Source organism: Anser anser (assembly GCF_964211835.1).
Source record: "Anser anser genome assembly, chromosome: 5".
NCBI classification, from domain to species: domain Eukaryota; kingdom Metazoa; phylum Chordata; class Aves; order Anseriformes; family Anatidae; genus Anser; species Anser anser.
The window spans coordinates 58267663-58289944 of NC_139725.1; the positions used below are offsets into that span (position 1 = coordinate 58267663).

Genomic DNA, 22282 nt, shown 5'->3' on the forward strand with positions numbered 1-22282 from the left:
CATTTTCTATACACTTAAAACATTTGTCCTTTCGTTTTCAAGTGCAATCTTTTGAGCATTAAAGAACTCTCAAAAAAAAAAAGGCTAACAAGTGTATCAGAACATTTAAAAGTTTTTGACTAGCTTTAGTTAAGAAAAAGTCCAAAAGTCTTTGATATAAAATGAATGCTGTCCCTTGTGTTTTAAAAGTCTGACCTTTTACTAGAGGAAGGTGGAGTCCAAGGAGTTATCAAATTTGACTCCTTCACTATATAATGCACAGAAATTCTGCAGAATTAACTGTTGAGGTTGTAATTTTTCCCCTACGTGATTTCATATAGGAACGAGTGACAGCAAGGAGTACAGAGGTAAGGTTACTAGATTTAGATTTTACAACCTGTTATTAAAAAAAAAAAAAAAACTTATACAAGACCCACGGTAGCTGTAAATCACTATGAATAATACATACAGCAGATTTTTTTTTTTTCCCCTTTCATTTTCGTCCACCGCCTTCCCCTGCACTTTTCAAGTACCTGTTTTGGGGCCACTTCAGCCAGCAGAGCCCCCAGCCTTTATTTTCAGGGCACTTCCCACCCTGCGGCTCACTTGGGGCCAAAAGCGCCTCAGGAGGACGGCGAACAAACCAAAGCCCTGCCGGACGGGGCCGCCTTTTCGGAACCGGGCTGCTCCGGGACGCGCTTTGAAGGCAACCCGGGCCTAACCCGGGCAGGACGGGCTGACGGCGGCGGGCGCCGAGGGGAGTTTAGGTGCCCCCTTCAGAATTTCGGTGGGGTCCCCTCAAACTTCGCTGCCCCCCGCCCCCCCCACCCCCGGCAGCCGCTCCCGGCGGGGCCGTGCCGGGCGGTGCCCCCCCCACCCCGTGCCGTGAAGGGCCCGGCCCGGCCGCGCTGCGAGGCTCGGGGCCGGCCCTTCCTGCGCCCCCCCCCGGTACCCGCGGCCATCCCGGGCGGCGAAAAGTTGCGCTCCTCCCCCTCCCTGCCCCCCGGCGCTAATTATAACCGCGCTAACAACTTCCAGCCCCCCCCTTTTCTCCCCTTACCCTCTTTACTCCCCCCTTCCTCCCCCCTCCCGGTCCCGCTCCCCTCAGGGGCTCCCCTCACCACCCCCTCCACCAGCCATTGCCCCCCCTTCACGGCGCCGCCGCCTCACCTGTGAGCCGCACCGCGCCGTGCCAAGGCAGCCGGCCGGGCTCCCTGCGGCGGTGCTGGGGCTCCGGGAGGCGGAGGCGGGCGCCACCCCCGCCGGGCCCCGGCAGCCTCCGCCCCTGCCGGCCGTCCCCTCCCTCCCTCCCTCCCTCCCTCCGCCCGCCCGCGGCACCACAGCGGCGGCGGGGTGGGGAATGAGGGGGGGGTGGTGAGTGGGGAGGGGGGGGGGTGAGGGGGCCGCGCACGCCGCCAGCTGGCCGCGCTCCCATTGGCCGGCGGCCCTCGCAACCTGCCCGGCAACCATTTTCTGACTGGTCTGGGAGGAAGGAGGGGGTCGGGCTGCGGCCGGCCCCGCGCCGCGGCCCAATGGGAAAGGGAGGAGAGCGGAGGTGGGCGGTGACACCGTGAGGCTTCGTCCAATAGGAAGGCGGGCGCCACTGAGTCCACCCCGTCTCTCCCCCCCTCCCCGCCGGGCGGCGGCCCCTCCCTCCCGTCACGGCCCGGGACAGGGCAGAGCCCCCCCCCCCAACCGCCTTGTACCAAAACCGCCCCGTTTAACCTCAAAGCAGCGCTCCCACACCTCCCGCTGCCCGCGCACGCCTCTGCCCAGCGATAACACGAGGGCAAACATTGCGAAACGCTCCCCGAAATGCGCGCTTCTCCCCCTTTCCCCCCCCCCCCCCCCCCGAGGTGAGGCCGTTTGGCCGCGCCGAGCCCCTCGTGCTCTCGGCGGGCCCTTGCGTAACCAGCGCCGGCGGTTGTGCAAGCCGGGCCCCCACGTGTGACGCTGAAGCACGGATCGATCCCCGGCTGGCGATACCTGCCCGGCCCCGGCATCGCCAAGCCCCTGTGTTAGGCCCGGGGGCAGCAAAGACGAGGAGCGAGGGGCAGTAAGCCCTGGCCTGGGGACGAGGGGACACGGGGACTGTCCCCACAGCCACCCCCTCAGGCCTTCGTGCCCCGCTGTGGCAGAGGAGCGTCCGTCACCAGCTTTCGCCACTCTCACTGAAGCTCCCGGCCCCGTAGGGTCAGTCGTTTTGTCACCCATTTCGGGTTTCTTCCCCAGAAAAGGGCACTCGTGCCTCCTCCAGCTGCGGTTTTTGGGAAGGTCGGTTCCGCCTCGCAGGCGCCCTGAGGAGACCTGCGAAAAACAGCTAACGTGGACTGGATCCAGTGCCCGCTGCCGAGCTCTGGATTTACAACCCAACCTTTACAGGAGTTAACAGAAGCGACGCCGATTGTTGGCAAAGGTTTTTGTCACTTTTTCCACTTGTGTGAAATGTCAACAGGAGGATTCATGCAAGAGAACTGGAACCCAGCTCGGTGGCTGCTCCATCCCACGCAACTCGCACCCCGAGCCGGAGCGCAGTGCTACCTCACAGGCTTCCAGAAACCGGAGCTTTTGCCTCAAATTGTAGAGCTTGCCTGAGAAAACGTTCAAAAGGCCCTTATCAAGAGATACCACGTTCTACCAGTCCTTAATGCTCTCCCATTTTGCTTTAAACTAACCTAGAGGCAAACAGGAGACCTAGCAATATGAATTTTTTATGATTAAAACACGGTCTTTCAGTCTGACTCGCAGTCACCATCGCACACCAGGATACCATCCTCACACGCAGCATTTTTGCTTTTGCAGCGAATTTCACATGAACCAGAAAAACCACACCCAGGGTCTCTATATAACTCATCCGAAAGGACTACTGGAGGTCTGCTGCTTCTACTTACCTTAGCACCAGGCAGCTAGTCAAGAAAACAGTTCCAGGAACACAGGAACTAATGAAGACTGGTTTCCTATGGATTTATGTCTGTGATTAATTGACTCTGTGTCTAAGGTACTTAAAAAATGTCTCTGTGCCTTATCTGGATTACTGGATGTCATTAGAGTACACAATTTCTTCTGCTCTCTTTCACCTGCACATTTGTAAAAAATAATTTTCTAAACATATAGCAAAATCTGGTTTAATCAGCTGTTCTGGAGCTGAATGGCAGATCAATCGCGGTATGTCGCACTCCCACAGGAAAGTGGGAGAGAAGAGTGCCTTGTTAGTTTTACCACCTCCTTTGAAGCCTCTATGAACTAGTAACTAATCCTACACTTACTCAAAATTTTAAAAAGCCATGATGCAAGATAGAAATTTTGGTTTGAAAACACATTATTGAAAAATTGCCTGAGTTTTATGTTAACCATTATTCTATTTTGCCACAAGAACCCTGATTAACAACAGAGGGGATGGGTGCTTTCTTCCCATACCTTTCAAACAAAGCAGAGGCACAGAAGCAAACCACATTACTGGGCTTCAATTAAAAACATATCCATCCAAAAATTTAACCTTAAACTTCAGTCATCTCGCTGCACATAAATAAATAAATAAATCCATCCACCCAGTACTTTTCATGTCTCACATTTCTCTCAAACACACAGAAGTTAATTTGTCGTAAGCACTGCTTTTCTCCTCTGAGTGTTCAACTCTTTTGGTGTTTCTTCAAACAACATAACCTACTCTTCCTTACAGTCTTGTTTTGGAAGTTTGCATAACCAGAGACCGAAATTACATTTTCTTGATCTCCAAAACTCATCTGTAAGGAGCACATGAGAATTACGATGCACTGTTCCCTTCTCGTAACACTTTACTACTGCAGTACTTACTTGCCACTTCCCACATGCTCCTAGGGGACTTCCAAATACAGCAGACATGTGGATACAATTTCTTTTTAATTCCGTTTTTGCAAGAAGTCATGTAATCACCTGTATCTTCAATTATTCTTCCCTAAAAAGATGACAGTTAAAATTACTGAATGTTTTCCCTGCAGTGGAAAGTTGCCCCTAGCTATATATTTTTCTGTTGACAAGTTGGTCTTGCATCAACGTTTACCACAATAATTCTTCAGGTCATAAAACACTCATTTTTAGGAGAATCTTAGTTAAGTAAAGGAGTAGTTGTATTAAAAAAAAAAAAAGCTACCGTACGAACTTAAGAAAATCATGTCAGATAATGAAATTTTAGTATTTTTTACCATCCATAAAAAAAAAGTTAAGTCACTACATGCAACTGAAGTATATCTTCTTTGACAACTTGAATTATTCATGGATTTCAATTCTTTGTGGAACTTTCTTGAAAAAATAACAAAAATTTATTGTAACTGCCAGTTTTGCAAGAGACACCAAAAGGAGTTGGGATAATCCTTGTGAGACCACGTTGTCAAATGAACCAAAATGACAAAAAAGCATTTTATTTACTATTTAAAATGTATATATTTCTTTGCTATGTAGTCTTAAAGGTAATTTGTTTTTGTACTTTTAGTATTAATCATGTTTCACAGTGTGAATTCACACTCATTTAGGAATTGATGAGCAATCAAAAGTTGTCATCATCGGTAATGTTGTTTTTGCATATGGGACTATACATCCTAGTCCTGAGACATAAACATACTTTCACTTTGAACAGAACTCACTTTTGAAAGCGTTTCTGTCTCATGCTAGTTGTCAGCAAATAAAAGGATTTTTTTTTCACCCTGGCTTTTGCAAAGCTTGTTTGGTTATATGGGAATATAAATTTAAGTTGCAAAACTGTAAAGCAGTCATACACTCCAATCAATATCCAATCAATACCCTATCCACGAGACATCCGTAATGGACTGATAATTACAGTATGAAACTGTACTATCGGTCAATTCACAATAATGCTTTTTAAAATGTCTGCTAAACCAGTCCAGACATACCTGAGACTTCAAAATCGACCAAGGACAGCCTCAAACACAGGTAAAAAGCAGACTCCTGTGAGAATCCCCAACCTGCTAAAGGATGAAAGCCAGTTACGACCCCTCATTGCGGTACCTTTGAGACAGTCTGGAAAGGTATTTTTCATCCAAATAACTGATTCCCTCCTTGTTTAACAGATTTGTCCTTTATGCAAATATGGCTACATTCATAGTGCTAGGCAACATCTTGTGCTAGAAAAAACTCACATAGAGCTGTGGATGAGAAAAGGGTTAAAATAATCAAAATATTAAAAGGAAAGCAATAAGCAGACACGCCTCCAAGTACACAAGCCATCCTTAACTCAGCCTGGATTCACACTTTTGCCTTTGCTGAATGCACAAACTCCAGAGGCCCCACCCACGTGTTCTGGACTTTACTGCAAAAGAAGAGAAACAAAACCACAGGCACAGAGGCAGAGGGGACAGACATTCAAGGTTACCTGAGAAGGAAGCAGACTGGGGGTTAGCTGTGTTTGAAGGCACTTTCTTTTGTGCAAGTCTAAAGCTGAGTTATGTCATCCAGACCAACAACTTGGTTTCAGACACAGTGCTGACTGCTGTACAAGTTCTGTGACTCTTTTCCCCAGGAACACATAAAAGAGGCCACAATAAATGGTAGCAGAACCTTACAGAAGCCGTAACAGAGGTTAAATTATTTTCCCTTTACACGCAGAAATTCAGAAAATCGCCATCAGCAAATACCATACATCCCCGTTTCACAATTCACACACACAAAAATATCAACACGTTACAGGCACTATCATTTCTAATCTCTCTCTGTATCAGAGAGGAACACAGAAGAGAATAATATTGTATTAACCTTTAACTGATGCATATTCAACTATGACCTCTTTGGACTAGCAAAGAAATGAGGATATGAGCTAGAAAGTAAAGTTCTTTTTTATAGAAGTGAAGCTACCCAGAATGAGCAGCAGAATTAGTGTGAGGCACAGCAAAAAAGCAGCAGGCAGACATTCCGACTGTACGCTGACCTGCAGTCGGAGCAGCTCCCTGTACACATCTGCAGAGTGACTGTGCAAGTTTCAGCAATACAAATTCTTATACCTGCTGAACACTTGAGCCAAGACATCAGACGTGTAAGAGCACATACGATTTGGCACAAGTTTTAAGAACATAATAAAACAGGATATATATTTCTGTTTAAATACTTAACTACATAAATGCATACTCACCTAATACCCTTCCAGTTAAGCCAAGTAGTCTCTACACATTGTTCTTAACTGGGCATGGCTTCCCCAGTAAAGGAATGCTCCTGCCTAGATGTTTGGTGTGATCATGCATACACATACACACACGTGTGCATTGGACATGCACAGTGCAAGAGTTATGAACGAATTATAATAATTCCTACCTGTAACAGGGAGACTGAAGCACACTGAGGAGGAAGGGGTGAGCATCTTCTTAAACAGCTACACTTCAAACTTCCCATTTAACAAAAATGGAAGGGGGAAGGGGAACACTCAGTTGTTCAAACCTAGGGGTTTTGAACCATCACTGTTCAGGGCAGCTTTTGGGCCCTTTCCCAGAGGTACAGAAGGTATCTGTTCAACTCACCACTAGTGTTCCATTTAGAAGACTTGGAAACTGCCTGGCTACTTTACCCTAAGGCAGCTGCTGTCCACTTCAATGCATCTATCCACACACACAAAAACATCAAGCAAATTTTCCTGCTGACTTATAACTTCGGATGGAATCTCTGACACTAACACCGCCAAATACAACAGACTGTTATTTCACCATATGACAGTTCACATCAATATTTGCATCCTCCTGAATTACAGTACTAGCACACCTTTCAGCTATCGGTGACATCCTATTGTTTTCCAGTAATACATTGTGGTTTTTTGGTCTAGCTGTATTATAAGGACTGAAATTGCAGATGTCTATATAGTATTTCATACTTCAATATGATTATTAATCAACAGTTGAGGAAGCAATGCTTAACTACTACAGCAAATATGGATTAATATGTATTCAATTATCAAGTTTGAGTAATTTGTCAAAGTAACGTTGTTCTTCCCCAAACCAGATGTTTCTGAAGCACTTTTGAAATCATAAGCTCAACGGTCTCCTTTTGTGGAGGTGACACTGCAATGTCCTTAACATCTCCCCAGAAAGGGAGGAGGGTTTGAGAACCTGGAAGAGAGAGTGTGTAGTAATTAAGGTCACTTGTGGAAAAGCATGGTCTGTCAGACATGGAAACGTGTTCTTTTCATGTTCAGTGACTTGCTTGATTCAAGTCTATGGAAAACAACCAAGTCAATGGAGGCTATCTTCCCCTCGTGCAGCCAACGCTAAAACATTCCAGAAACCAATCAATCTTCCCCCTGCCTACCTCCCTGCTAGCTCAGGCCTCTTCCCCAGCACGAGCTTGGAGGTAAATTTTTTGAGGGTGTATCATCATCATAACTGTACTTCATCTACCCTTCCCCTCCCCCCCAAAAAAGTCTCATAGGAATACATTTAATTATACATACTCCAGAATAAATGTGAATACTTGAAGAAATGAACACCATCCCATGTTGTATTATCTTTTGTTATTTAAAAAAAAGGCAAGAGGAAACCCTTGGTAAGAGTGGAGCATACTAATTATGACAAAACATCAAGACATACGAGTTGAGATTTAAAGGCCGCTAGTAACACTTTTTGTAGTAATTAGTGCAAGATAGTTATCCCATATAAACAAATATTTGATGGTAGACTTCAGTGATAAACAATTCACTTGATGACATTTACATATAAATACACATAAATAAAAACCTAGGTAATTTAGGTTTGCAGTTAACAAAAAATACGGTCTGAAATGAATTAAATTTAATTGTATCTAGTTGGATCAGAGCTCTTCCTCTAATAATACTCAAGGATATGGGGTATAAAAAGCATAATTGTACAATTCTCAATTTAGTAAAGTACTACTCTATAAAACAGATTCATGAAAACAGCTCTTACATTTTAATGTAAAGTATAAAATCGTATATTTACATTTACATACACTTTACTGAACTACATGGGGTAGCTCACAGTAAAAAAGCATCCCTTTTTGAAAACCTTTCAAAAAATACATCAACTGCAGTTATGATCAAAAGTTGCTAAGTTAGCAGCTGACATAACATCTGTAGTAAAAATATATTTTAGGAAAATACCTGGAAAAATCTAAACACCAATAAACACTTTAAAACTATTTTTAAAGTAAAAATTGTAGCAAAAACCAGAATAAGCTAGCTAGAGTAACAAGAACCATTGCTTACTGCTCTTTAAGAGCCATGTAGCAACTTAGATCAGAAGCAGCAGATATAGTAGGAGTTATGTCCTGTAACAAAGTAGAAACCGGAGGAAAATAGAAAAAAGCTCACCAACTTCTCTATTTATTACCATTTTCACTGGGAGAAGGGTAAGAAAGAGGGATTCTCTCATCTTTCCTTTCAGTGAGCATGTCCTCCATCAAAGGCTAAAGCAAACTGGTAAAAGGAACCCAATTGTGAAAGCCTTGGACCCCATACTTAACCATTTACCGTACGTACTTACAGTTCAGTGGACAAGAAATTGGATTATTACACTACAAGTTGCAGGTTAACTTTAAGAGTTAACACTATTTTGCAATATGAAGTGCTTTTTTAATATATATATCTATATAATATATAGATATTTGTAAAATACACGTGCAGATTTGATAGAAAAAACCGTGGAAATAGCTTTCCTGAGTCTTTTTTCCATTAACAGATTTTTCTCTCCTACACAAGGTGTTTCAGGATTCGACGAGGATTTCCACAATATGATCAAGCTCGTTAAGATCAGATTTACAATTAGAGCTAGAAGTTGTAGTTGTCGGAGAAGAAAATGATTCTAGCCCATCACAGTGTCCCATTTTCGTGTTGCTCATCATGCCTGTTAACATAGTATCAAGATCATAGTAAGAGTTGTCAACTTCTGAAAAGAGGTCTTCCACTGAATTAGGAGTTTTGTTCTCCAGTGTCTCAAATATTTGATCTAACGATTTTTGAAAGTTTCCTTTGTTTTCCTGTGGATTCTCCATTTCCCACACATTACTTTGCAGGTTTCTCGGAGCTTGCACTGAAGAGGCTGTTGACATAGTTTCTGAACTATCTTGTGCCTGGTCGCCCTCAAAGTCTTTACTGAAAGTACTGTAACCTGGAACATGCTTTCCCTCAGCCTGTTCCCTAGATGAGCGACAGAGGATATCTGTTGAAACAAGACGATCCACAGATGCCTGGCCTGTACTCTGTGTATTTATCATCTGCCAAGTCCCATCTTGGGTCATTTCCTCTTGGATCTGGCGTACCGTGTTGGCTATAAGTACCGAACGACAAAGGTTAGGTTCAACCAGCATGTGACACAGCTGAAGTTTAACCAAGGACATATCTAAAAGTGACTGTCGCTGAAGATTATATGAAGGAATAGCCTTAATACCAGCCAGAGTTCCTTCAATATCTTCTTCGCCATCAAAACATTTTCTCTTTAATCCTCGCACAAACATTGTGTCCTGTTAAAAAAAATAAAACAAACTTTGTACAACATAAACAGCTAAAAAGGAGGAAAAAAAGACTGAAAAAAAATGAAACAGAAAACTTAAATTTGAACAGCAAATTCTTTGAAGATAGAAACATCAGAATTGTCATACCAGGTTATAGAATGGCCAGTGTGGTACAACAGGGGCCGGGAACATATGGACTGGATCCCAAAGACGATATTCGGGAACCAGGGGTGAGCAGGTCCACGAGTCATGGCTTCGGAGAGTGGCATCTGAGAGAGGCAGAGGCTCCCAGCTCCTGGTTCCCATTAAGTTCCAAACTTGATGGAAGTCAGGAGCCACTGCTTCGCACAGAAGCGAACATCTCAACGGCTGTATTTCACCTAGCAGAGAGGCAGTTTCTCCTCGCTCCTCCCGAGTTTCTACTGGCATGCTTAACCTCTAATTTTGGAAATAAAAATACAACCTGGCACACCATCTTTGAAAGATTTGACCCCTGCAGAACACCAACATGCCTAACGGAGTAACATTCAAAAAAAACATATATATCATGGGCAGCATATTTGAAAAGGTTAGGTTACTTTGGCTACTTGGAGGGTAACATCTCCATTTGTTCCATATAACTTGAGACATTCAACTGAGGTGTCTGGAGCAGTCGTTCGGGTTCCCTTACTCAAGTGAGTAACTGAACAGTGCAATTCCAATACGAACTGTGCAATTCCAGTAAGGACAGGCAGAGTCATCCTCTGTATAGGATGTACTTCTTTCCCAGCTGACTACCAGAAAACAAAACTCCTGTATTCCTAATTTAGGTTCACCAGCTGAAAGTAAGTGGGATGCATGAAGACTCTGGATTACTTCCACCCAAAAAAATCACTTGCTGAATTAGCCAAGGTATGAATCTCAAGCACTAGCCTCCAGATCTTCATCTGAATTGCATTCATTTTTACAATAGTGCCCCATGTGAGTGAAGTATTACAGGTGATCTCTTGAAATACCTTTTTTTTGTAAATACAATAGATGTTGTTTCCTTTAGTCTTATAAAAGCTAGGATGCAAATGAAAGCTAATACCTAATCTTTACATTTATGCACATTCCTTATGTCCTTTCCAAGTCTTCTGCCCTTATGGTTCCTCTTTACCTAACATTTTGGGGATTTTTAATGTACTGACCTGATCAAAACAACATTTTTCATCTCAAAGCTGATAAAGCCCAATTACTATTGCAATGTCTTTTATTCCACTTCTCTTAGTAAGCCCAAACCTCTGCCTCACTTTTTTGGTTGCTACCAAATGGTCCCCATATTTTCTGAGAGAGATCTCTTTCAGCTTTTTCAGAGTCAGTAAAAATCCACTGAAGTGCAGCTACATTGTTCCTTTCATCATACATTACAAAGTTATCTGCCCTGAAAACCTGGGGATAGCATTGTAGCGACATAAACACTGACTCTGTACCACACTTCTTACATTGCTGTATCTGTGAATTAACCTTTTGTTGGATTTGCTGACTCTGAGAAACTTCTTTCCACTGAAGGTACAAAATTCTGGAGAAATCATAATACAGAGACTACAATACAGAATATAGGAACTTCGTCTTATGGCCATCTTTAACAGATTTCTTAAAAGCAATTTGAGGACTATCAATATATTAAATGCTTTTGAAGTTCTTTGCAAAAATGTTTCCTATAACTTAGCCACATTATTCACATTAAAAACAACCCAAGTTTCTACTTTTAGATATTCCTTCAAACCTTTAGACTTTTAAATATTCCTTCAAACTTCACATCTGTGGATACACCAATTAATTTTTCATATACAGTTGTATGTACAAATATGCTCCCTATGTGAAACAACCTCCAGAAGACATCTTTGGGGACTAACGTTCATACAGGGTTAATTACGTTATTAAGCTTTGCACATTCTGTGCAGAGTTTGAAGCTTCTTTTTATTTGAACTTCTTCTCTTGTAAAGAATAATTAGAACTTCAACGGAACATTAACCTGGTTTTCAACCATCTACTGTTTGGCATTTAGATACCTTGTAAGGCATACCAATGGAATAACCGAATATATCACAAAACTTGAAAACATCAATACATCACACACACACAAGTGTAGAAGACAAAGCAAAAAGGAAAAAAAAAATGCTTATATGGATTCTTAAACTTAAATGTTTCACATAATTCACTGGAACGTTCTTTTTTTTTTTTTTTTTTTTCAGTATTTACATCTGGTCAGTATCTTACACCTTAAAAAACAGGTTCTTTGTCACCCTATTTCTGAGTCCACACAGAATACTAGAGGATTACTGTTTCACGTAAGGAGCAAAAAGCTACATACCAGTAATTGTGCTTGATGTAGTCCTTCCTCTTCTCCCATGCTACTGAGCAAGAGTCCATACAGTAACAGTTAGGGCAGCACCTACCAAGTACCAGGAAGCAAGGCGTCAGGCAAGTACAGGAGATGCACAGCAAAACAGTTTCCCATTTCAGAAACGTATACACCCCTATCTTTCAATTGCTTCAGTATCTCTATCCTCACGGTACTTCTAGAAATTTGGATTAAATGCAATTTACAGCTAGAGTACAAAGGTGATCTGTGAACAATACATGCAAAATCTGTGACAGGAGAAGGAAACTGCCCATTTAAGTCCAAGTCCTAGGCTATCATCCTGACCTTTGGACCAGCCTCTCCCTTATCCCTGCGCTGAAGCCATTTAAAGAGCAAACAATATCTTTAGCCATCATCTAAAAGCTTAAACGTTCAGAAAAGCATACTGGAAGCAAGTTTATCACAAAAGCATATGGTTTACACCTTTGTTGTAGAAAACCATACACCTCTTTAGCAGCTACAGAAAAAGAATACGTGCACACAAACATAAAACTGAAACACAGCAAAGACAGGTAGGATTTTCCTTTAGCAGTAACACAGAAACTTTATGACTCAGATTTACTTTGCAAGATTACAATAATGAAAGCAATTACAGTAATGAAATTGTTTCAGCTATAAAGGCTGAGTTTTCAAAAGACGTTCAAGGCAAAACAAGTTCCGATATACCAAATGCAACTATCAAATACATGCAATAATTCCTTTAATTACTAAAGCCAAAAAGAATGCTGTTTCAATAAGCTACAAAAACCCTGTAAGACAAAATATGAATACAACTCAGATACTTTTCTAGACATGTCTGTACTCCACAAGACACTTCAGTGTCTGCAGTTGAAGTACATACCTAGAAAAAAAATAAGTTAACTGGACGCATTTGCACATTTTTCTTTGTTTTCTGTTGTGGTTGGTAACTAAAAGTTTTGGAAAACCACTTGCTCTGAAAATTGGGGAGGGGGGGGAGATGGTTGACAAAGACCTTTTTCTAGCAGAAAAAAAGGCATTTATTTTTCTCCAGAAACTGCATACTTATTAAAACACCACATCAAAAAAGCCTCCTTAAACACTCTTGAGCCAAAACCTTTTGACTCAATCCCAAAATATTCAGACTAAAATGCTGTCCTGCCATACAAACTGTATTTCAACCAACTAATTCTCTTTCACAGACTGAGCTCACACCAACACCCAAGACAGGGTCATGAGGCATCTCAACTACCACTCCAGCGACACACCATAAGATTGAGTAAGTATTTATTATTTCTATTGAATATGTGATAATGCTATAAAAGTTCAGAAGTTTTTGCTCCCTGGGTATACTCTCAGCCCATTCTATAAAAGATGTATGCTGAGAGCCTGTGCGCGTTTGAATCCCTAAGCCCCTGCCAGATCCATTTTTGGCTCAGGATAGGTGACATGGGTGTAAATTTTCTTACAAAACAGAAAAACAACAAATGTGCGGGTAAAGATGATGCAGTCATGAGAACAATAAACAAAGAGGTTTTCCAGAGCTATTTTGGATATGTGACAATTTTTAAGGAAGAACCTTTGTCCATTTGACTCTCATAATAGTAGACTTGATATGGGGGGAGACTGCTGATGGGAGCACATGAGTAAAGGAACCATTGTCATCACATCCACAACATAAAAGACATGGGGGATGCTGGCAGAGCAGTCCAGTCTGTAATCTATTAACATACTGAAGAAGGAAACGGTTTTCCCATGCAACGTGAGTGTGTAAGACGTGCCATGTGTGATTCTAGGTTCTTCCCTACACCAATAAACAAACCACGTGGAACCTGTGTTAGCATAAAAATATTAACGAATTTGGCCATCATAGCAACTGTTTCTTCAGATTCTATTAACTTGTCGTATCAGTGTGTCTCAGAACAATAAAATAAAAAAATACCTTAACAGCCATTATCAGATTCAATTAAAACATTACAAATAACCGACCTCTCCCAGACTTCTCGGCACAATCACCAACAAATACTCATCTCAAGAGAACGCTAACTTTAAAACCTAATTAATAAAAACGTTAAGCATGTTCCTCTGTCAATTTACTTATTAGTGTACTCAAAAGGTAAAAGCTGCTGTGTAAAGCTTCTTGGTACATGACTGCAAGATTGCTGCTGCTTTTGAGGCAAAGCGTTCAAAATCCCACAGTAATTTTAAGCAGCGTTTGGCTCTGTCCAAGATGCAGTATCTGGACTAGCTGTATCACCTCCCTTCTGCTGCCGCTAACCGAGCGTCATGAGCCCAAATTTAGCGTGTCAAAACCTTAATCGTTGTTTGAAACAGCTGTATGAAAGAAGTTGTCAAGGAGACAACAGCTATCTGTAAAATAACAGTCTGAAAACAAGGGGATTTGCATGGGATTTTTTTTTCTTTTTTGGAATAGTAGCACGGTATTATGCAATTCACTAAAAATGTTGCTTCGGAGATTATGACAAATTCCCGGTCTGTTTTACAAATAAGGTGCTTGAAATTTGATCCAGCTTCTGCTAGAGCATCAGCTTACATACTCCAGATCCACATTCTATTCAAATTCAGGTAGTAAATGCTGCAAAATACATATGCAGGTGGTTAAAAACGAGGCATTTGGTAACAGTTGGGCTAAGAGAGAAGATAGGAAAGAGATTCTAGCCCTGTTTGTCCGTAGGTGGAAGCAGACAAGAACTACCCAAGCCAAGTGCTGGAGGTTTGATTAAGCAAACATTTTTTTTTTCTTTTCTTACTGATATAAACATAGTGACGATGGCAAGGCAAGAAGGTATTGTACCTTCCCTTTGCCACCAAATCTTAGAATTTAGTCTCCCAAATTCAAAACCGCCCTTCGTAACAGCTGTGGCAAGGAACCAAAACCGCGCATAAAGCCGAAGAGAAGAAGAAAAGCCAGTTACTGCCTTCCAGGCGCGCACATGTGCGCAGATGGTGGCGCCTGGTTCTGAGGGAGGGCTGCGGGCACGGCGGGGGCTGGCAGGGCCTGCCCCGTCCCCGCCGGGCCGGGGACAAAGGCCCGAGCACGGCAGCGGGGCTGGCTGCCCCCGGCGGGCTCGGGGGGCCGGCAGGCAGCTCGCCAGCCCCCGGGGGGCTGCGGGAAGGGAGGAGAGGGGAGGAGGAGAGGAGAAGCCAGGCGGAGGGAGGGAGGGAGGGAGGAGGCAGGGGGCTGGCACCGGCGGCGAGAGGCGGGACCGGCGGGGCGGGGAGCGAGCCCCGGGCTGATGCGGGAGCGCGGCGGGAGGCGGCTGAGGAAGGGGCCGGGCCGAGGAGGGGGGAACGGGCACCGCGCGGCTCCTCAGGGCCCGGCCCGGTTCTCTCCCCGCCCTCCGCCAGGCGCTCGAGCGGCCGCCAACGGCCGTTCCCGCCCGCCCCGCGCAGCCGGCGAGCCGCCCGCCGCCATTTTGAAGCGTCTCCGTGCCCCGCGGGCTCCCGCCCACACCGGCTCCGCGCCCGGGTCCTGCCCCGAGCGGAGCCCCCCCCCCCGGGGGAGCGCGGGCACCCCCGCGGACCCGCGGCCCGGCCCGGCTCTCCCCTACTCACCACCCCGCCGCCGGTACCGTGGCCGCCGCAGGAAGCCCCGCTCCCGCCTCAGCCACCGCTCCGCGCCTGAGGGAGCGGGCGGAGCCGAGCGCGGCGCCTGGCCCCGCCCCCCGCCCGCCCGCCATCTTATTGTCAGAGCCCACAAAGGCGCTCGCCGCTCCGCCCGGGGCGGGCCTTCCCCCGTTGCCATGGCGGCCGGCCCGGAGAGGGCGGTGGCGGAGCCGCGCGTTCAAACGGCGGCCGAGGCCCCGCGGCGGGGCTGGGCTCCCGGCCACGGGCTGCGGCGGGAGCAGGCCGGGACCTGGCCCGGCAGCAGCCCTCAGGGAGGAGCGGGACAGCCTCTCCTCCCCCCTCCTCCGCCATGCCCGGCTGTTCCCCTCAGGGTCGCGGAGCCTCCCCGCGGGGGTGCCCCGAGCCCCCTGCCTCCATGAGCAAGGCTCGTGGCATTTCCTGCTCGGGCTCCGAGGCGGAGGGCGGGGAGGCCGCTTTCCTTTGGGTTTAAGGGGGGGGGGAATAAAACTCCCTGCACCTCCGACAGCCGCTGCCCAAAAAGCTCCGGCCTCCGCCCCGAGCGAGGAGCCCGCCAGCCTTGGCCGTCTCTGTCCGCAGCTTGGCGCTGCCGCACATCTGCAAGCACTTAGGGTGTCCCGAGCGCAGCGAGGCAGCCGGCAGGGGGGAGGCCGGCTCGTCCGGGCTCCAGCTGCTGCCTCCGGCACACGCAGGGGCTCTGCTGGCCCCGGGGTGGACGGAGGAGAATGGGGAGGAGGAGGCTGAGCAGCAGGAGGGGGCAGCGCAAACTGGGCCCGGAGGGAAAGGCTGTGAAACAACAGAGGGCTGGAGCTGAATATAAGGCAGTGGCAGCAAATGCAATTTGCATAGCGAAGTGAGATCAGGTTTTGGGATGAGACAAGCAGGTTATGAAGCGCAGTATTTCCCCTTGCTGTTTTATGGTTTCTCGCATGGCGCTCGTGACATCATGGTGCAAAAGTACAAATCGAGGCTTTGCAAGAACAATACCACAAAGACAACGTTCTCATGCGCTCTTCAGCGTGGCACTGACTTTCTCTAGATTAGCCGCAGTGAATTCAAATAGGTAATCTCACAACGAACCCTGCAAGAACCCTCGAGCCTCTCTGGAGTGCCTGCAAGATCAGTGCTAGGAAAGTGCAGAGGTAGTGCTCTTGCTGGGGATAGCATCATCCATATAGTAAGGTCCACAAGTCCCTTCTCCTTATTTTCTTTTTCCCTCTCAGCTACAGTCTTGACATTTTTTTTTCCTTAAATTACCTAGTGAAACACATGAAGAACCAGCAAAATGAAATGAGACAGCTTAAAAACCTTACAGTCATTACAGCTTCTGATTAACCCATTGTTTAATCAGAAAATTGTTAAAGGTTCTCAACACCTTCTTTGAAAAAAATCTTTGAAAAACTGAGAAAACTGCATTCTTAGTCGAGGTATGACAAGACTTGATTATTCTCAGGAGAAAAAAAAAAAACTCACATCTCATGTATGTGAGAAACAAAACTTGACAAGTCAAAATGGAAAAATCTGGACAAACTGATGTAAAACAACACAGCCCAAAGTATTTACTAGAAAGCAAACAATCTCTGAAGGGACTAAAATAACATTATAAAAAAAAAAAATTGAATTGTAACCACAATGTGATAAAGGGAATGATCAAATTTTAACTACATGCTAAAGTTTTTCATCCACCTACTGTTTTCAGTAAATGAAATGTTAGCACCAAACTGAAAAAGAACAGGTGAAAAAGTGGTAATTTCCTAAACAGGCATTTATGTCTTGAGAAATTTATCCCAGCCCATGAAACCTTTGCAGATAAGGTAATCTGCAAGCAAAAGCAGAACTGATGCTTAAGTTATGAGTTCTGGAGACAAAGCACAGAACAAAAACAGAAAAAAAAAATGTCTGCAGAGCAATGTGGTAGGGGAAACTGGAATTAGAACAACTGCATTAAAAAAAAAATGGGGGGGGAGGTAATTTTACTGGTCTGGAATGGCAGGAGACTTTAAAATAAAAGGTATTTAGCATATGTGCTCGAAGCTGCTGGAGAAATGAGAGACGTTGCACCTGGTGGGAGGCTGCAGGGCGACCTGCTTGCTGGTGTGATGACTAACACAGACGACAGGGAGGAAAATGATGCAAACCAGCTCAGCAGATCTCTCCTAGGGAGGTGGATTGGCAGCCGGCAGAAACTTTGGAGTGGTAGTCCTGGGGGGATTTAAAAGCACTAGCAGCCTTATGGATGTGTAACCACCACAGAGGAAATGGTTGGACAGGGGGACGCTCTTTTTGTGCGAAAGCAGCAGGTAGAGGGGCTGGTTTAACAGGAGCGGGCATCGCCTCAGACTCTCCGAGCCGGGCCAAGGTGCAGCTCCGGCCTTAGCATGGCTGGGGCTTTTTGAAATCGGGATTGCCTGCCTGAAGGTGGGAGGGCTGGCTCAAGAGGAGCTGCTACCCTGACCCCCTTCCCTTGGCTGGGCACCGGCTAGTTGCGCTTGGCGCGGCTGGAGGACAGACCCGGCTTCCCTCTGCGTGAGCTGCGTGCGTGCGCAGGCTCCGGCCATGCCTCTGCCCCCGTAGCCGAGCGGCTGCGGCTGCCAGAGCCGTGCTGGCAACTGGCCCTGGCTCTCCCCAGCCTGCCAGCTCCATCGGAGAGCTGGCTCTCCCGGGAGCCGCCAGCCTGCCTCTTCCTCTGGTGCTGGCTGGTACCGGGTGGCGTGACCTGCGTGCCACGCTCGCTCGTCTGGAGGCAGCCGCTACCCGCTGCCTCCCAGCCCCCTTCCTTCCTCCCCTCCTGGAGCAAGCCCGTGCTGGGCTGCGCTTGATGCCTGTGAGCTCTGCTGCTCCTTTCTGAGAGCCGCTCAGCCCCTGCTGAGCTGGCCAGACTTTCACACGTCGGCGGTGACGGGAAGGCTGGTTTAGGGTTGGACAGTGTTTATAAAACCGCAGAAATTAATAGGAACTCCATGGCTGAGAGCAGGGCTGAAACTCTGCTTTTGAAAGACAAAGGGAAAAAAAAAAAAAAAGGCTTGATTTCCAGCTTATTTGTGCAGTTTTGAGCTGTATAAAGGATCTCGCTCCACGATATTTCCACATCACAAACACTTATAAAAAAGGTGGTTTTAAAATAGTTTTAAAGGGCCAATGCAGTTAACAATTATGTAGGTGAATAAGAAACCGAAATATATGTGGAGTGAAGTTCCTCACTGGCTGTTGGGTCACTGCACCAGCATTATTTCTAGCCCATGGAAAGGTCCCCCCGAGGGAGCATTTCATCTGCTCTGATAGGCACTGTCCCTTACTAGGTGTTTGTATGAGGCTTAGCACCGTGTTTCTCAACCTGCGGGTTGCAAGCCCTCTGATAAAGAGGTTAGGAAAATTAGTCAGGAGGTTGCTTAAGCTTTGAAACAAATAGTTTCAGAGAGATAGGACTGAGTCCTGCCTCAGTACCAATTCTGTGCTGACAACAAGGCATTTTCCCCTACACCCTGCTGCGTGTCTGCGGCGTTTTCTGTCTCTCTTCGAGGGCCCCGGGGGCTCTGAAGCTGGGCGAATAGTTTAGAGCAGGAAAATGCGCGCTCGCGCTGCGCTGCCGGTGCTGTGAGCCAAGCAGACATGAGTCAGCCCTGGCCTGGAAGCCGCGTAGCTGTCGTCAGAGCAGTGCTGAGCTCCAGCTCGCGAGTGCTGTCGAGAAGCAAGGTGTGTGAGCTCAAGCTCCGTGCTGTACCGGCACGACCGCGTGTTTGGGGAGAGTTTTGGCTGTGATCCGGCTGGTTCAGAACAGGGACGGCGCTTGCTTGCCTCTGCCTGCTAAAGACGATGTGGACGTGCTCCGAGTCTGTATTGTTTTTCTCGTAATTAGCGTTTGATTAAAGCACTTAAGTTATGTTTGTCTTTTTAATTTGGCTCAGGAGCAGGGCAGGAGGCCCAGCTGTAATGTGTCGTTTCCTTTAAGTCCAACCTGGCAAACTCTGTCCACCTTTGAAATGAGCAGCGTTATGAAACAGTCCTGAGTGCTTCTGCAGACGAGCACATTCCTGCAGCAAAGCACTGCCTAAAAATCCAGGAGCAGATGGAAGGAAGGCTAAAGTAGGTAATTAAATGTGGCTGCTCCCTAAGAAGTAAGCCTGTTGTGGCAGCTCAGCTGGGCCCTGCAAGCCAGATACAGGATGCGACCTCATCGCACGCAGCCTGCAGTCACAGCACACGGAATTTAAGAGAAAGTGTTTTTGTATTAATACAACGTGTTAATGTGCGGACCACGAAATGTTGCTGAAAGTTCAGCACGGGCGAGCTTCTTCAGGGCTCTGAGCCTGGAAAGGCTGCTAGCCCTACCTGTACGGGGGGTGCAACAAAGGACAGCAGGCATCTGGTGCCTGTAAAACAAACCACCGAGTTCATAGGGAGTGAGGAGGAGGAGGAAGAGGAGAATATTCCTAACTGTGCATTTGTGGGCTAAACGTAGCTTCATGCTAGATGACAGGGACACTGGCTTCAGGTGTTAGCGGCTTACAAAATGAGAATAGCAGTCAGCACTCATCGCACCTGCTAATGCATGCACCAGCTCATAAATGTCTGAATATGGCAGCAGTTTTCTGGCCGTGTTGGCTCAGCTGTTGAGCAACTGAAGAGCTGGAGCAGACAGGTGATGGGAGGGAGGGTGTCAGGCTGCCAGTGCTAGCAAAAGCCATTGCTAGGCAGAAGTTTGTCTGCCTCAGGTCACCAGCTTCAGGCCTTAGGTTTTACAGCTGTAGGTATCAGATCTATCTACTAGGAGGCCAGAGGGATTAGGGGTGACATGAGCTAAGAAATAAGCAGAGAATTAACTTGTCCTGACTGAGAAACCCTATGCGCTAAAACCACCACCACAGTTTGTCAGCTAGTAGCTTTATGGAACTGATAATAAACTGGTAAGAAGAGGTATTAAAATGTTTTGACTGCAGGAAATGTAGTGGAAACAGGACACAGGAAAGCTGTTGAGCTTGTACTAGTCTGAAGACCTTTTTAGCCTGCCTTGCTAACATGGTCGTATTGGAGTTAAGAACCCTTCAGGCACAACTGTAGGAGTTACGGACAATCAGTTTCCTCTGCTGGTCGAAAAGACCTGAAAGAAAGAGTGCCTTCATATTACCATATCCGTCAGTGGTCCTCAGCTACCAGGATGTGACAAAATAAAAATATAAGAAGTGTTTCCAAGCAAGATTTGCATCTGTCAGCGGATTCAGAGGAAGTGTTCTCAGTGGTGGGTGATATGCAAAACTACAAAAGCTGAAGGGACTACAAACTGTGCATGAGAAATCCCAGCCATGAAAACACAAATAATGCATATGTGCACTGGCAGGCGGGGGACAGAAACCGGTGTGTGGCTTCATGTTGGTCGTGGGACATCCGTGGTAGGAACAAAGTGCACATGATGCGAAGTTTAGTTCAGACTTTCAAAGTGATACCTAGCAAGGTGGTAATACTGCGATAGAAAACTCTAGTGGCAAAGCTCAGTGCTCTGTGCCAAACGGCAGAAGTCTCCAAGTTATGCAGGGGCAGTCAGCAAAGATGGATTTTAAGGTGCTGAGTGTTTGGGGTTTTACTTTAAGGTGTCTAAGCCCTCTTCTGGATCATCGTGGCAGTTCTGTGCCATGTTTGTAAGGGACAAGCTTGTTTTCTTGTTGTAAAAGTGTTACGTTAGAAGGATTTTATAATAGCTGAAGGAACATACCTATTTGCTTCATAACGGGGAATTTATTTTAAATACACAGCTTGGACACTTGAATGCCATGTTGTCTGGTGCCACTTAAAATATGTGTTCCATATCTAAGCATAAATACCATAGGGTATGACAGTTGCTATAGCAACTAAGCATCTACTATTAAATAGCACCCACGAGCTCATAAAACATGTGCAGCCTGTCACTACACAAGGTATTCCTGTCTTTGCAGCAAGCTAAGTGCCATATTTTCTTCTCGGGAGTTAGTCTGCTTCTGATGATGTGTTTGTGCTGTGCACGCGAAGATCTTTTCTTCTTCACCAGCTCTACCTTCCTTTGAAAACTGCAGATACTGTAAGAACAAAATAGCCTGAAGCGGTTGCAAGCTGAAGAAGTTAATGAATAATTCCTTTTTCGTATATCCTTGAACATACGTTAAAGTATGGCTTTGAGATCTTTTGGTCCGTATGTGAGGCTTATACCTTTGCTGTTCTGCATCTTTTGATTTTGCAGTGTTTTTGTCCTGAAATCAGCCTTTTGGAAGGCATTGTGCTGTTTCGAGAAGTCGTGTCCCTGAAAATTACAGTATCAACTGGAAACGAATTTCTGCAGTAGTGGTAAACGGGAGAGTTATGATTCAAAAGCATGGATAAAGCTAACACATTTCTTTTAGAATATCTAGGCCAGTAGCTTGTTTTTAATTTTTCCTTATAGTTGTGAAGAGTTTGGACCATGAAAACTAGGGGAGGAAAAGTAGAAAAAAAAATCAAAACACTGAGTTTCTTCTACAGTCACTTAATTCTGCCAGCTGAGACTTCAGTAACAAACTGTTGACAGCATTAGTTGTTTTACATTTTCCAAAACAGAAACGGGCTTTTCCTCTCACCCACCACTTCTGATGAGGAAAATAGAATTTGGCATAGGTAAGAGAACAGTGGATAAGCTGGAGTGGAAGTAACACTTTATCTGCAAGTGAAATTGACCCTGTGTGCTCCCTGGAAGAGTAAATGAAGGCAGTGGTAGCATACTGGAGTGGTTGGATTGTTTCCAAATTTTGTATTAGAGTCTGATGAATTGATAGGTTAAACTGCAAAATATACCGTATCCACAAGTTATTGCTGTTGTTGATTTGATGGTGACTTATCCGAATTACAGTCCATAAGAAAAAATATGTTGTAAATATATGTGTCTAAAGACAGCAATTATAGTTCAGGGAGGGT

General features: G+C 45.6%; 1 protein-coding gene across 11 annotated transcripts in view; it reads right to left on the reverse strand.

The window, feature by feature from the left end:
* Positions 1 to 16587, reverse strand: part of CDCA4 (cell division cycle associated 4) — a 29402-nt gene extending 12815 nt beyond the window's left edge. The window contains exons 1-5 of one of the 11 annotated variants that reach the window (XR_014584973.1): positions 15338 to 15836; positions 11753 to 11833; positions 9565 to 9855; positions 4981 to 9426; positions 3793 to 3913 (exon numbers count right to left, since the gene is read on the reverse strand). The gene's annotated coding sequence lies outside the window, so the exon portion shown is untranslated. Of the gene's footprint in view, positions 1 to 512; positions 795 to 1149; positions 1299 to 3792; positions 9427 to 9564; positions 9856 to 11752; positions 11834 to 15337; positions 15837 to 15866 lie in introns of those variants that run through there. The other 10 variants (XR_014584974.1, XR_014584971.1, XR_014584975.1 and 7 more) reach the window with 10 other exon arrangements.
* Between the last annotated feature and the right edge of the window lie 5695 nt (positions 16588 to 22282).